The following is a 12,500-nucleotide window of genomic DNA, read 5'->3' as shown; positions in this document are numbered from 1 at the left end:
TGAAGATTCAAGATATGATTGTACAAGTCTTCTAATAACGATAGCTTGATCGCTTCTGCCAATGATAATGCTAATCCTATTCCTCTACATGATAAAGCTTAGGTAAAGAGGGTACAGGTCTTCTAAATAACGATAGCTAACACTGTTCTGCCCTGTCTACCATCTCTGTTACAAGTTATGAAGGAACAGACAGTAGTGTTCGAACATATGAACATACTATCAGATGACATAGTTTCATACGAACACACAATCGAATGAGACACGCTACAGATCACGTAGGCCGTAGTTGTCTCAAGCAGGGAGCTTGGACTAATGTTTATAAACAATTGAATGACTACAGGTGACGGCATGTTATCTTAGCCTACATACTTATGGTATACGTCATCTTTAGCGTCTCTAGTCTGATCACATTCCTGCAAGCAATCTGGTTGACCTCTTTAGTTTTAGACTTTTATATATATGGACTAACATTCCATATTTTTATTATGTAAACACTTACATTAGCTCGGTCAGCTACCAAAAAACCAACTACTGAATATTACTCAAACTTGACTTGCATTGGACTTATAGGAGTGTGATACAGACACTATGTGAATATATAATATATAAGTAAATAAAAATTCATGGTGTACATGAATTGATTCAACGTAATAAAATATAAAACAATTGGATATTGGTAAATAATAGTGATCACATGAATATATATAATGATACAGTTTTTCACTTCATCTCATTAAGATACATATGCTACAGAAAATACTAATGTACTCTGATAATTGCATAGAATGAAGATTACATGATAAAAATCATAGTTTTAAACTGATAAAAATTTCATATATGAATTGATAAAATTATTAATGTTTTATGCTGATTGATTCGTTGATTTTTATGCTAAATGTTTATATATCTGATTCATTAATTAATATACTAACTCATATATAACTACAGATTACTGTAAGATAAAAGGTAACAGATTGATTATAGGCTACCTGTGTTTATACATATGTATATGGATTCATAAAATTTATGATTAATATATGTGCACTTTAAATAGATTCCTATTGCGTACACGCAAAGATATATTTCGATTCTTTATTTATGATCATTTATATATAGATTCCTAGTGCGTACACGCAAAAAAATATATTTCGATTCTGTTATTATGATCATTTATATTAGATTTACCATTTATACTTTATATATAGGATACATGATACTTATATATATAGGATACATGACCGAGGTTATACTACTTCACTTTTGAACTAGCGTTTTTGTCGAAACACTTTTCGTCCATTACACATTTTCCAGACAACCACCTATAGCCAATTGAAACGGCCGCCTTTTTTCAATGGTTAAAACAAGGGGAAAATTTGTTTCCTGGGCGGGTCCAAAACGTTCCATTTTGCGCTCACACTTATTCTCTGCATCCTAAGCTACACGATTACGTTCGCGATGAATAGATCATCCCAGCACGAGTCCTTCGCCAGCAAAGTAGAGTTGAATATCCTCGGGTCGTAATTGTCGGAAGTATGTCCCTTTTTGTAGTCGATTCCGACAGCCGCCGGAGCGTTCCGCATTAAAACGAGATTAACGACGAGATACGGTGTCGGTCGAAGAAGTCCACGCAAAGTTCCTTTCACATTGTAGCGGTTGTTACTTGACTGTAGTCATCCGCAGCGACGAACGTCTTTTGAAGTTGCTATGTGAAACTCTCGTACTGCAGGATACTGTAACCGGTTCCATTAATCAGCCTGCAAGTGAAATTATACTTGTCACAAGGGCAAAGTAAATTCAGACGACATCCAAATACAGGGGAAAGGGAGAGAGAGCCATTTAGACCAGACTTAACCCACATGAATTCGCTGATATTTTGGAATTCAAAAGAGTCCGCTGTACAAACTTTTTATCCATGGCATTAACAATGAGTGAACCTATCCAGGTCTATGATGACTGTAAAAATATCCATAATTATAACAAATAAATAGATATCAATACAAATCCCAAAGAAAATCCGATATTACTGGTAGTAAGTTACTAGACAAAGAAGTGGAAAATGGAGCTATTTGTAAGATTGCCAGGCAGCATAAGAGGTCAAAAGAGAATATTAATCATGATTCTATGTGCCCTAACAAAAGTTTCATATTCAATTTTCTCGTGCGCATCCTCTGAGGTTAATTTTTTTTAAAAACTTTATTAATAGGTAGGAGATGCAACGAAAAAAAACCCACTATGTAACTAATTTCTAAATAAACTTTGGGTTTTTCAAGGAAATGTGACATTTTCCCATAAATGTGATTTACCTGGATTGTAATAAGCTAATATTGCAAGTAAATAATTCTTATCCACAACTTGATAATTCTAAATGTCCGTTTACCCATGTCATAAGCTGAATTATTGACTCTAATTGTCTATGAGGTTCAGAAAAAAAAAATTAATCATTTTGTTGTTATAGAAATTCTATTTGCTTATATTGTTCATTAATTTTAAAATGATTACAAGTCCTTAACTAATTGCATTACACACACGGATAAGAATATGGTATGTGGCACTGTCATGTGACCTATGAACCACATGTGAAGTTCATGAACTAAGCATTCCTCTCTCCAGTCAATCTGCTTTTGCAAGCAGAGACGACACACAGATGAAGCCTGTGTAAGCAGATTATTGAGGTTAAAAGGAACAAATGCTGATACGGCAATGATGACGTCGTCACTTGGCAGGAGATTGCTCTCAGCCCAGCTAAGAGTTACGTTACTTGCTGTAAGAGATACGACTTTATATTTTCAAATGTCATTTTAGTGTTTTAATTCTCCACCCGCATGAGAAGAATGTCTGAAAAAAAAAAAAAAAAAAAAAACAACAACAGTACCAAAAATTGAACAATATATTAGTTTCATGTTGGCATTATGTTAAATTAAATATTCCTTATTCAAACTATATGAAAAAGGTTTCCATACAAATTCTATATATATTATTAGCCCTGTATAAGATTCATATAGGATTATTCCATAGATAACATTTTCACTTCTAGACTTCCTGACTTTAAATTCTCTTTTTTTTTTTTATTTTATTTATTTATTTTATTTATATTAGTTTATTTATTTATTTATTTATTTAATTTTTTTTTTTTTCATTGACTACGAATATAAATCACCGGGGGACAGACAATATGTCGGTAGGTTTTGGATATGTGTTTGAACTTTTAGCTTATTTGTCATTACTAAAGCGTTAAGTTAGAATTCAAATCTTTACGCCATATATATTTAGATATTTAATTAACCTATGGTTACGTTTTGCTTATTGATTTTATCGTGATTCCTTTTTATTATAATTTGTAACCCTTCCGACTTCTTACGGAGTGTATTATATTGACTCCACTTGTATCCATAATTTATCTTATTTTTTATATTTATTTATTTATATATTTTTTATTTTTTTATATATATTGATAAAATTAATGGTTGGCTTGAATATGTGGAAAAAAGTGTTCTAGCGGCGTACAGTATAAGGCTACTTGCGGCATTAATTCTATAGATACAAGATATAAATGATAAAGTATTTAAAACCGCGAGAACCGCTATAATCCAGTCCGGATCCAACATCACGAGTTGTAACTCGTAAGACATTGACACTTCCTATTTAATTATCCGTTATTCTACCAAACCGATTGACTCTGGGCGATAAAATATATTATTGGTTTTCTTAATGGAAAGGAATTCACACCACGTGTTATGGAGATTATTATTGATTTACACCACCCGAGTCAGATATCATGTGTTGAATTCCATGTTTACTGATTTAGCACTCATAAATATTCTAACGCACTCAATTGCGGTGTTTGTTTTAGTGCTATTAATTCTATATAACGCGTCAAGGAACTATTAACACTAAGAAGTGTTTATTCCCCTCTGTCAGACTCGTAATTTCTGTTAATAATTCTACGTATATTCTTTCAAGGATTGATTTGGCACAGGATAGGCCCTTAACTGACAGGTGTCTTAGTGTGTCCCTTGTTTTCATGACAAGTGTTACAATTAGTTATGTGCTTTTTAGATCTGTAAGCATTGTAGGCCAGTAAAATAGTGATTTTGGCTTTCTGTGACTACTATGGAACCTGGATGACGGAATGCAACCAGTTTATGACGATTGGTATGAAAGAGATTATTACTACTACCTGGTCGTTAGTCATCTGCTGTGTTCTTCGGGTTTACCTCGTCACAGACCTACATATAATATACATTTGATTACATTATCTGATACACATACTTAAATATACTTTTGCTTTAGGGTTTCTGCTCGAGTGTGTATTGTTTTTTGCTTAGCCGCTGACCCTGTTTCCGTTTCGAAGTGTGTTTATTGTTTGGTTATGTCTGTTGACGCTTGCTTTGTTCAGTTTTTGTAACAGTTTTCTGCGCTCCGACCCAGATATTCAATGCCTCGCGGATCTCTGGGTTAAGGAATTTTCTTGTTTAGATACGGTTTTAAACAAATTGGCACGGATGTTTTCTATATCTTTTAGTCCAATTAATGGTTCTTTGCTGTATGGTGCGGGATTGCGGGATAATGCGTCAGCTATGATAATTGCTTTCCCAGGTAGATATCTTAACTTGGCTCCAAAGACCTGAATGATCATTTGTCACCGAGGTTTCCTTTTGGACTGTGATTAAAGCCTTTGAAAAAAATCGGTAAGTGACTCATGTTCGGTAAGGACTTTATCAGGATAGCCATAGATTTATGAATCTTAAAATGTACTAGTGTTAAAAGATACCTAGACCCCTCCTTGCCTATTACGCATATTTACTTTCAGAGGGCTTTAGTTTACGTGAAGCTATAGCTATAGGGAAGAACTGTTTATCATATTACTGAAGTAGTATCCCTCTTACCCCCTTGGTCTGAGGCGTCTGTTGCAATAAAAAAAATTCCTTATTTAAATCAGGGATTTTTAAGTTAGGTAAGCTGCATTTCCGCTTTTAAGATATCGAACGCCTGTTGATGCTTTTCAGACCATAATAAATCTACACTCTTCTTCGTAAGATCTGTTAAAGGAGCTGTCATTCATTGAAGAGTTACCTATTTACATACGATTGTAATACCCACTACAGCGCAAAAAAGTGATGTATCCCCCTTTTACGTTAATAAGTACCGGAAAGTTATGAATAGCCGACACCTTACCATGGACTACTTTTAAGACCTTGACCAGACACATAAAACCTAGATAAACATGTTCGGTTTTAAAAAATTTTAAAAACTCACATTTAGATATTTTACTCAGAGATTATTTGTCTTTGTCTCTGTAGCACTAGCTCTACTTTATGTGAATGTACTTCTAAGGTATTAGAAAAGATTACAAGATCATCCATATAGGCATGTAGGTTATCCCCTAAAAGTCTCCAAACAACTATATTGTAATTGGGGCGCAACGTAAGCCGGAGGCATACGTAAAAAATTGATAATGTCCCTGAGTGTGCTGAAAACGGTGTATGAGGTACAATCACTTAGGTAAATGGTATCTGGTAAAAGCTTTTAAGTAAGTCCAAGTTGGTGAAAAAAAAAATTTATTCTAACCTAACAGAGATAAGATGTCGTCGGTACATCGCACTGGAAACTATCGGGAGTCGTTTCCTTGTTTAAGCGACAGAATCTACGCAGATACGCCAAGACCGTCTTTTTATGGCATGGACATTTGAGGGAAAAATTATATGGGCTTATTTGATTTCCTAATGACTCCTATTACTAACATTTTTTCAACTTCGTCATTTATCTCTATTTTGAAATTTCATTGAGAGTCTATGCGAAGGTACGTATATAGCTTTTATGTTTGTCCTTAGACGTATTTAGTTTTCAATGACATCCGTTTTCTCCCAGAGATCACTCGCTAGTGGAGAAACTTCCTGGTATTCAGGTAAAAGATAAAAAAAAATTCTGCTGAAATCACCTCTGCTTGAATGACTTTACGGATATTACTTTAGATAGATTATTCAGAGAGATTCATCCACGACTGGTTGGGCGTGATTAAAAATTAGCAACAATAAAAAATGCGATATTTATAACTTCCGTATCACGATATGTATACTTTTAGGGCTTTGTTCGCGGAAATCGTTATATTTCAGAGTGTCGGGAAGGATTAAAATTTCATTTCCCAGCAAAGTCTTTTACACGCACTAAGACATTCGAGGGTGCATGCTTCTCGAGATTTTGCGTGCAAAACTGCGACTGTGGTGCGGGAGAATTCTGTTGGGTCATTGAACAATGTTACGATTGATGAGACAAATGTATAGTTTCCTCTATATAAGTTATTATTTAACTGTCTCTTTTTTGTTCAAAACTGATTTTAATATGTTTGGAAGGTTTATAGGATTTTCATTTGATAAACACGCCTTATTTTGCAGGATGTAAGATAATATTTTGTATACCCCTAGAATGGATCTTACAATTACACTAGATACAGATCAATGTTTTTTTATAACTATAGAGGTATCTGTAAGCGCTCGCTTATCCGGACTTCTCATTAGGGAAGTTCGAACAACAGACGGTGAGTCCGTAAATACAGGATAATACGTGAAATAAATCAAGATATTCTAATTTTTTACGGCGCGTACAGTCGGGCTTAATCCACCACTACTTATAATAAACTTATGTATTAAAAAAAAAAACGAAAACCTGCTCTGATTACTTTATACGGTCGTGTGATGCATAGGGAAATTCCTTTTAATTTTAAAAAGGTATTTGGGATGTATGATCCAACATCGCTTTTTCCCCACTCTGCTAGAGTCGCTTATTGTGTGGAATTTACTTTGCTTTGAACACTTCGGCAGTTTTTTGACTGACCTTGACCGCTTGACTAGGTGACCCAGTCACCGAGTTTGCTTGTTTGATTCTGAACGGGCTACTGTTTCTATTTCTTTTTGTAATAATTAGGATCCTTCTTTTATTACCATCGGCAACGTATTGTTGTGTTTTTAGCATTATGTTGCTGGTTACGTATAAAGCAATGAATGACGAACTATTAGGAACTGAGCGATTTACTAATAAGACAAGTTATCACTACTGCATACAATATTAACTGTTTGTACTTCATTCTTTGCTAAAATTTGAAATAGTGAGGGATCCTGGTCAGCGCAGTTTAGCCTGATGAAAGTTTTTTACAGACATGTTATTCCTTGCAATCCAGCCATATTTTTAAAGTTAAGTTGAGTCATTGAGGTTCGATATTTTATATAACTCAAAAACTCAAGGCTAAAACTGCGATCGGGACTTTGCAAAGGAGCATTTATTGTCATGACCCGAAATAGTGTTACCTCTAATTTATATAGATTTGTAGGGTGTTCCACTTGTTTTTTGTGTGTTTTTCTAATCACTACGGTGCTTAACGACCCTATCCATGCATCTGTATAAATACAGACGTCCACTGCGTAAACGCATATTCACTGTTTAATATGATTTGTTAAGTAAGGGATTAATTAATCACCCAAAAATGATAAAATTAACATAGTATATGATTATGATATTTCAGTAGAACTTCTGGAAACAGACACTCAAAGATAAAACTCGCAGTAGCGAAATCTCAATGATGTAGATAATTTCTGTAAAAAAGTAAGATTAAGAATGTCTCGTAACTTCAGCCACAGGAATAACGAAATTCGACCTGCAAAGGAAACACTCAAAGTACTCCAAATGAATAAAAAATTGTACTTAGCTTGCTTTTGTGGGAAGTCACGGTGTTCCGATAACGACACACGGCCTTGGTCCTCCTTCTCTATTTAGCGGACGACCTGGTTTGGCTTCAGTTTCCCCCGTGCGCGTTGTTTCGATGATTCGAGCCCTTGAAAATCCGATGCTGCAGACGCGTTCGGTTTGTTTCTTGCAGTGCCGGAAACGCTCACTAACGATGTTTTCTTGAATGATTCTAATGAGAGACGAAGCTTCCGTTGCCGTAGGAAAAGGACACGTCGGTTTTGTTTCTTGAAGTTATTCACTAACGATGATACTAAGTTGCTTGACGAATCTTGTTGTTTTCTGAAGTCGCTCACTAATGATGATACTAGGTTGCTTGAAGAATCTGCTGCTTTCGTCGTCGTTGACTTCATGATTTATTATTCTGGTTTTTCTTCGTAGGACGTTGTAGAGTTCTTCTGGTCCGCTGGCCACCAAATATTAGGGCTTGTGCCTTGTATGATAAGGCGCCCTATGAGGTAATGTTAGACTAGCGATAAACTTACGCTAAGTCGGTTGGTATTGCACTTCCATCTTCAATGGAGTGTCTGGGGTTTTGTAGAATTCACTTACGAATCGGTATTATCTTTACGACGATGTGTTAAACTCATGGTTCGGTGAGGTTCTTGTAGAAAACACTAAGTATAAAAATAGATATAATTTCTTCTGAAGTTTTACATGCTGAAGATCAGATATGATTGTACAAGTCTTCTAATAACGATAGCTTGATCGCTTCTGCCAATGATAATGGCTAATCCTATTCCTCTACATGATAAAGCTTAGGTAAAGAGGTACAGGTCTTCTAATAACGATAGCTAACACTGTTCTGCCCTGTCTACCATCTCTGTTACAAGTTATGAAGGAACAGACAGTAGTTCGAACATATGAACATACTATCAGATGACATAGTTTCATACGAACACACAATCGAATGAGACACGCTACAGATCACGTAGGCCGTAGTTGTCTCAAGCAGGGAGCTTGGACTAATGTTTATAAACAATTGAATGACTACAGGTGACGGCATGTTATCTTAGCCTACATACTTAGGAATACGTCATCTTTAGCGTCTCTAGTCTGATCACATTCCTGCAAGCAATCTGGTTGACCTCTTTAGTTTTAGACTTTTATATATATGGACTAACATTCCATATTTTTATTATGTAAACACTTACATATATATATATATATATATATATATATATATATATATATATATATATATATATATATATATATATATATAAAGCATAATTACGTGTGTGATATATGCTTGTATAAAAATCACATAAGCCTTTACACAGAAGAACGTACCCCATATAAAAAAAATATTACGTTTATCCTTAATTTTTTTCAGTCTATAAAAAATTAATTAAAAAAATGTGGAGGGAGTGGAAATTATAGATGCCACATCTCAAACGTATGACAATTAATATTACGAAGACCAAACCCAAGTACTCAAGTAAAATCTTACTTGTCTGAAAATACATCACCATATCCTTCTGATAATTAGAAGGGGAGAGAATTATTTTCTTATTCTTCTCTCCCTCTCTAATTCTGGCTCCTAAAAATAATGAACACTAGAACCGCTAACTGGAATCAACCTGTGCTCTCTCTCTCTCTCTCTCTCCTCTCTCTCTCTCTCTCTCTCTCCTCTCTCTCTATGATTTATTCTTTTTTTTTTCTTCCCTCTCTCAAATTCCTCTCCCTCAAACACTATGAACAGGACCGCTAGCTGGAATCAACCTGCTCTCTCTCTCTCTAGTGATTTATTTTTTTTTCTTCCCTCTCTCAAATTCCTCTCCCTCAAACACTATGAACAGGATCGCTAGCTGGAATCAACCCGCTTGCTCTCTCCAACTGGAATCAACCTTCTTTCTCTCTCTCTCTTAGGAGACACGCAACCACGAAGTCCCACTTCCTCCAGCGTGGAAGAAGAAGAAGAACAAGATGAAGAAGAAGAAGAAGAAGAAGGAGAAGAAGAAGGAGCATTACACCCATCGTAAATATCCCGTGTTACTGGGCAGCAATGTATGATTATCAGCGATGCGCCTCGGTGATTCCCCGTGGGAGACCTTTGATTATCGGTAGCTTTCTAGTGCTTTTTAAGGCCGTTGCTTTCCTTTTTTTTCTAAGATTTCTTTTCCTGAATTACATAGGGAAAAGAAAAACGTTTGCTTAGGTTTCATTTGACGATTGGAACACATACTAACTGAGAATGGAAAAAAAAGTTTTTTATTTTTTTGAAGTGAGTCGTTTAATTCATTTATAGGATGTTAGTTTAAAGCTAATATTCTTACATTTCTATCTATTTTTTACTTAAAACGTTCAATTATTCTTTTATTTTCCAATAACTGATCTCTTCTTTCTGTATTTCCTACTACCTTCTGTTACTTCTTTCAAATGAATACCATATTCTTAACAAACTTGATTTTCAAGTCAGTGGCCCCAAGGGCTTGTACCAGATGAATGGAGTTCATCTTCTGAACAATAATAATAATAATAATAATAATAATAATAATAATAATAATAATAATAATAATAATAATAATAATATCAAGAACATATAGTACAAGCGATAATCTAAATAAAAGATATTTAAACTTTTAAAATTGTGTGGTCTGTTTAGCCTTTTTCCTTAAATTAATTACTTTGAAAGACATTTTGCCTTACAAATATCAAGTTGCTTAACCTCACTGTTCTGTTAAATTGTTGTGACATCTAATCTGTTCCGGGTCAAACTAGACCCATCTCATAGTTTCTCACTTTACTCATTACTTTACTTATTACTTTCCATTACTACGAGGATATTATTGAGTTTGAATATTGCAACTCCATACTGCTTACATGTAAATTTTTGGCAGATGGAACAAAGTGTTACTTTGTTGTGTCGTTTTGAACATGGGTCAATAGTCTTGGCTTTAAATTTGGCCGGAATTTACGAAATAATTCAAGTGGATAATTTTGGCAAGGTTATTAAAGCGAGTTTTTTTTTTTTAGCGTTATTTGATAAAGTTTCTTTCCAATTACCAATCATATAAACTTTAACAAAAGTTTCTTTCGTTATTTGATAAAGTTTCTTTCCAATTCTCAGTCATAAAAACTAAATACTTTAACAAAATTATTTTATTAGCTCAAGGTTCGGGTAAACGAAAAAAGAAAAAATCTAACTAAAATGAGATTGAAAAAATTAATCTGGGAAAATTCTGAAGCGGTCCACCTGCGGCCATTTTAGACTCGATACCGTCCATTACTTGAGCCTCAACCAAAATCAGAACGAAAATAAAAGCAAGCAAAAATATTAAGAGGAACGTTTATCTCAAAATGTAATATTGTTGATCGCTGGATATTTCACGAGTGAGAATTTATCCCGTTATCTGTTCACCTTAAAAGAGAGAGAGAGAGAGAGAGAGAGAGAGAGAGAGAGGAAAATAAATTAAAAAAGCATCACAAACTGACAGGACTAATTTCACACGCGAGGAAAGGAATGATTACCGAGACCAGTTCAGCATTTTGTAAAGTCCACATTTTATTTTGGGTGGCAGAAGTCAGCTGGCCCGGCACACTTTTAATCAGACGGCCGCGGAGAAAAAAAAAAAAATAGTATTTTATATGACATTTTATCAGTATTTAAGATCGTTTAATCATAAAGGTTTGAAGAGAATGGTGCCGTCGGGCAATGAGATATTTTCTATACTTAATCTAATTTAAGAATTATTCGACTTTTAGAGTGAGGGAGAAGTCATTGTAGGCTTCATTGTCTGAACAATGAGAAGATTACGAAGCTAATAGAGAGAGAGAGAGAGAGAGAGAGAGAGAGAGAGAGAGAGAGAGAGAGAGAGAAATTAACACATTTCATAACAGAGGTAACGGAGAGAGAGAGAGAGAGAGAGAGAGAGAGAGAGAGAGAGAGAGAGAGAGAGAGAGAATTTTTATGGTCTTTTTATCATCATTTTATTTTACTTCCCCTAAATATAATCAGCATTCCAACCCACTGCTCCTAATTAAGTCTAAACATCCTGCAAGAATCTCAATAGCCTACTTTTAATGACCCAGTCGACAGTTCCTATCAGCTGTTAGAGTTAGATAATGTTAATTCTGTAGGATACAGAAATTTTGAAATTCCTATAGAGAGAGAGAGAGAGAGAGAGAGAGAGAGAGAGAGAAGAGAGAGATTTTGTTTTTCGAAAAGAGAGAAACTTAATTCTTGAGAGAGAGACACAGAGACAGAAAGGAAGATATTTAGTTTTTTGATGAGAGAGAGAGAGAGAGAGAGAGAGAGAGAGAGAGAGAGAGAGAGAGAGAGAGAGAGATTAATTTTGGAAAAGAGACAGAGGGCAATAAAGAGAGACAGAGAGAAAAATTAACACTCCTTAATAAGCTGACTTGCATAATTACAACCATCATCTTTATCAAGAGAATACGTCGTGAAATAATTCATCTAAAGATGAATTTATCAACTTATTCAATCATTTAATCATACACGTAGTCAATAATATTTTTTTTTTGTATTTATTACTCTAATAAGCATCGTATACCAGGTTTTGAAGCCTTTCGCTTTAAGAACGTGGACGTCAGGGAGCAACTGCCTGCCCTTTCAATCTTTTTCATCTGAGAAAGTCAACGTCAGCATACGTCGTCATAAATTAATCCTACCTACATAATATTCTATTGTCTTCCCTTGTCTTCTTTTACATCTAATAATCGATTTTCTTTCTTTTTTTTTGTACAGCTACTGATAATATTTTCCTTTCTATTAAATACGTTTCCTGTTTATTCTTCTA

This window comes from Macrobrachium nipponense, chromosome 35, assembly GCF_015104395.2.
Source record: "Macrobrachium nipponense isolate FS-2020 chromosome 35, ASM1510439v2, whole genome shotgun sequence".
Classification (NCBI taxonomy): Eukaryota; Metazoa; Arthropoda; class Malacostraca; order Decapoda; family Palaemonidae; genus Macrobrachium; species Macrobrachium nipponense.
This window is presented reverse-complemented; position numbering follows the sequence as displayed.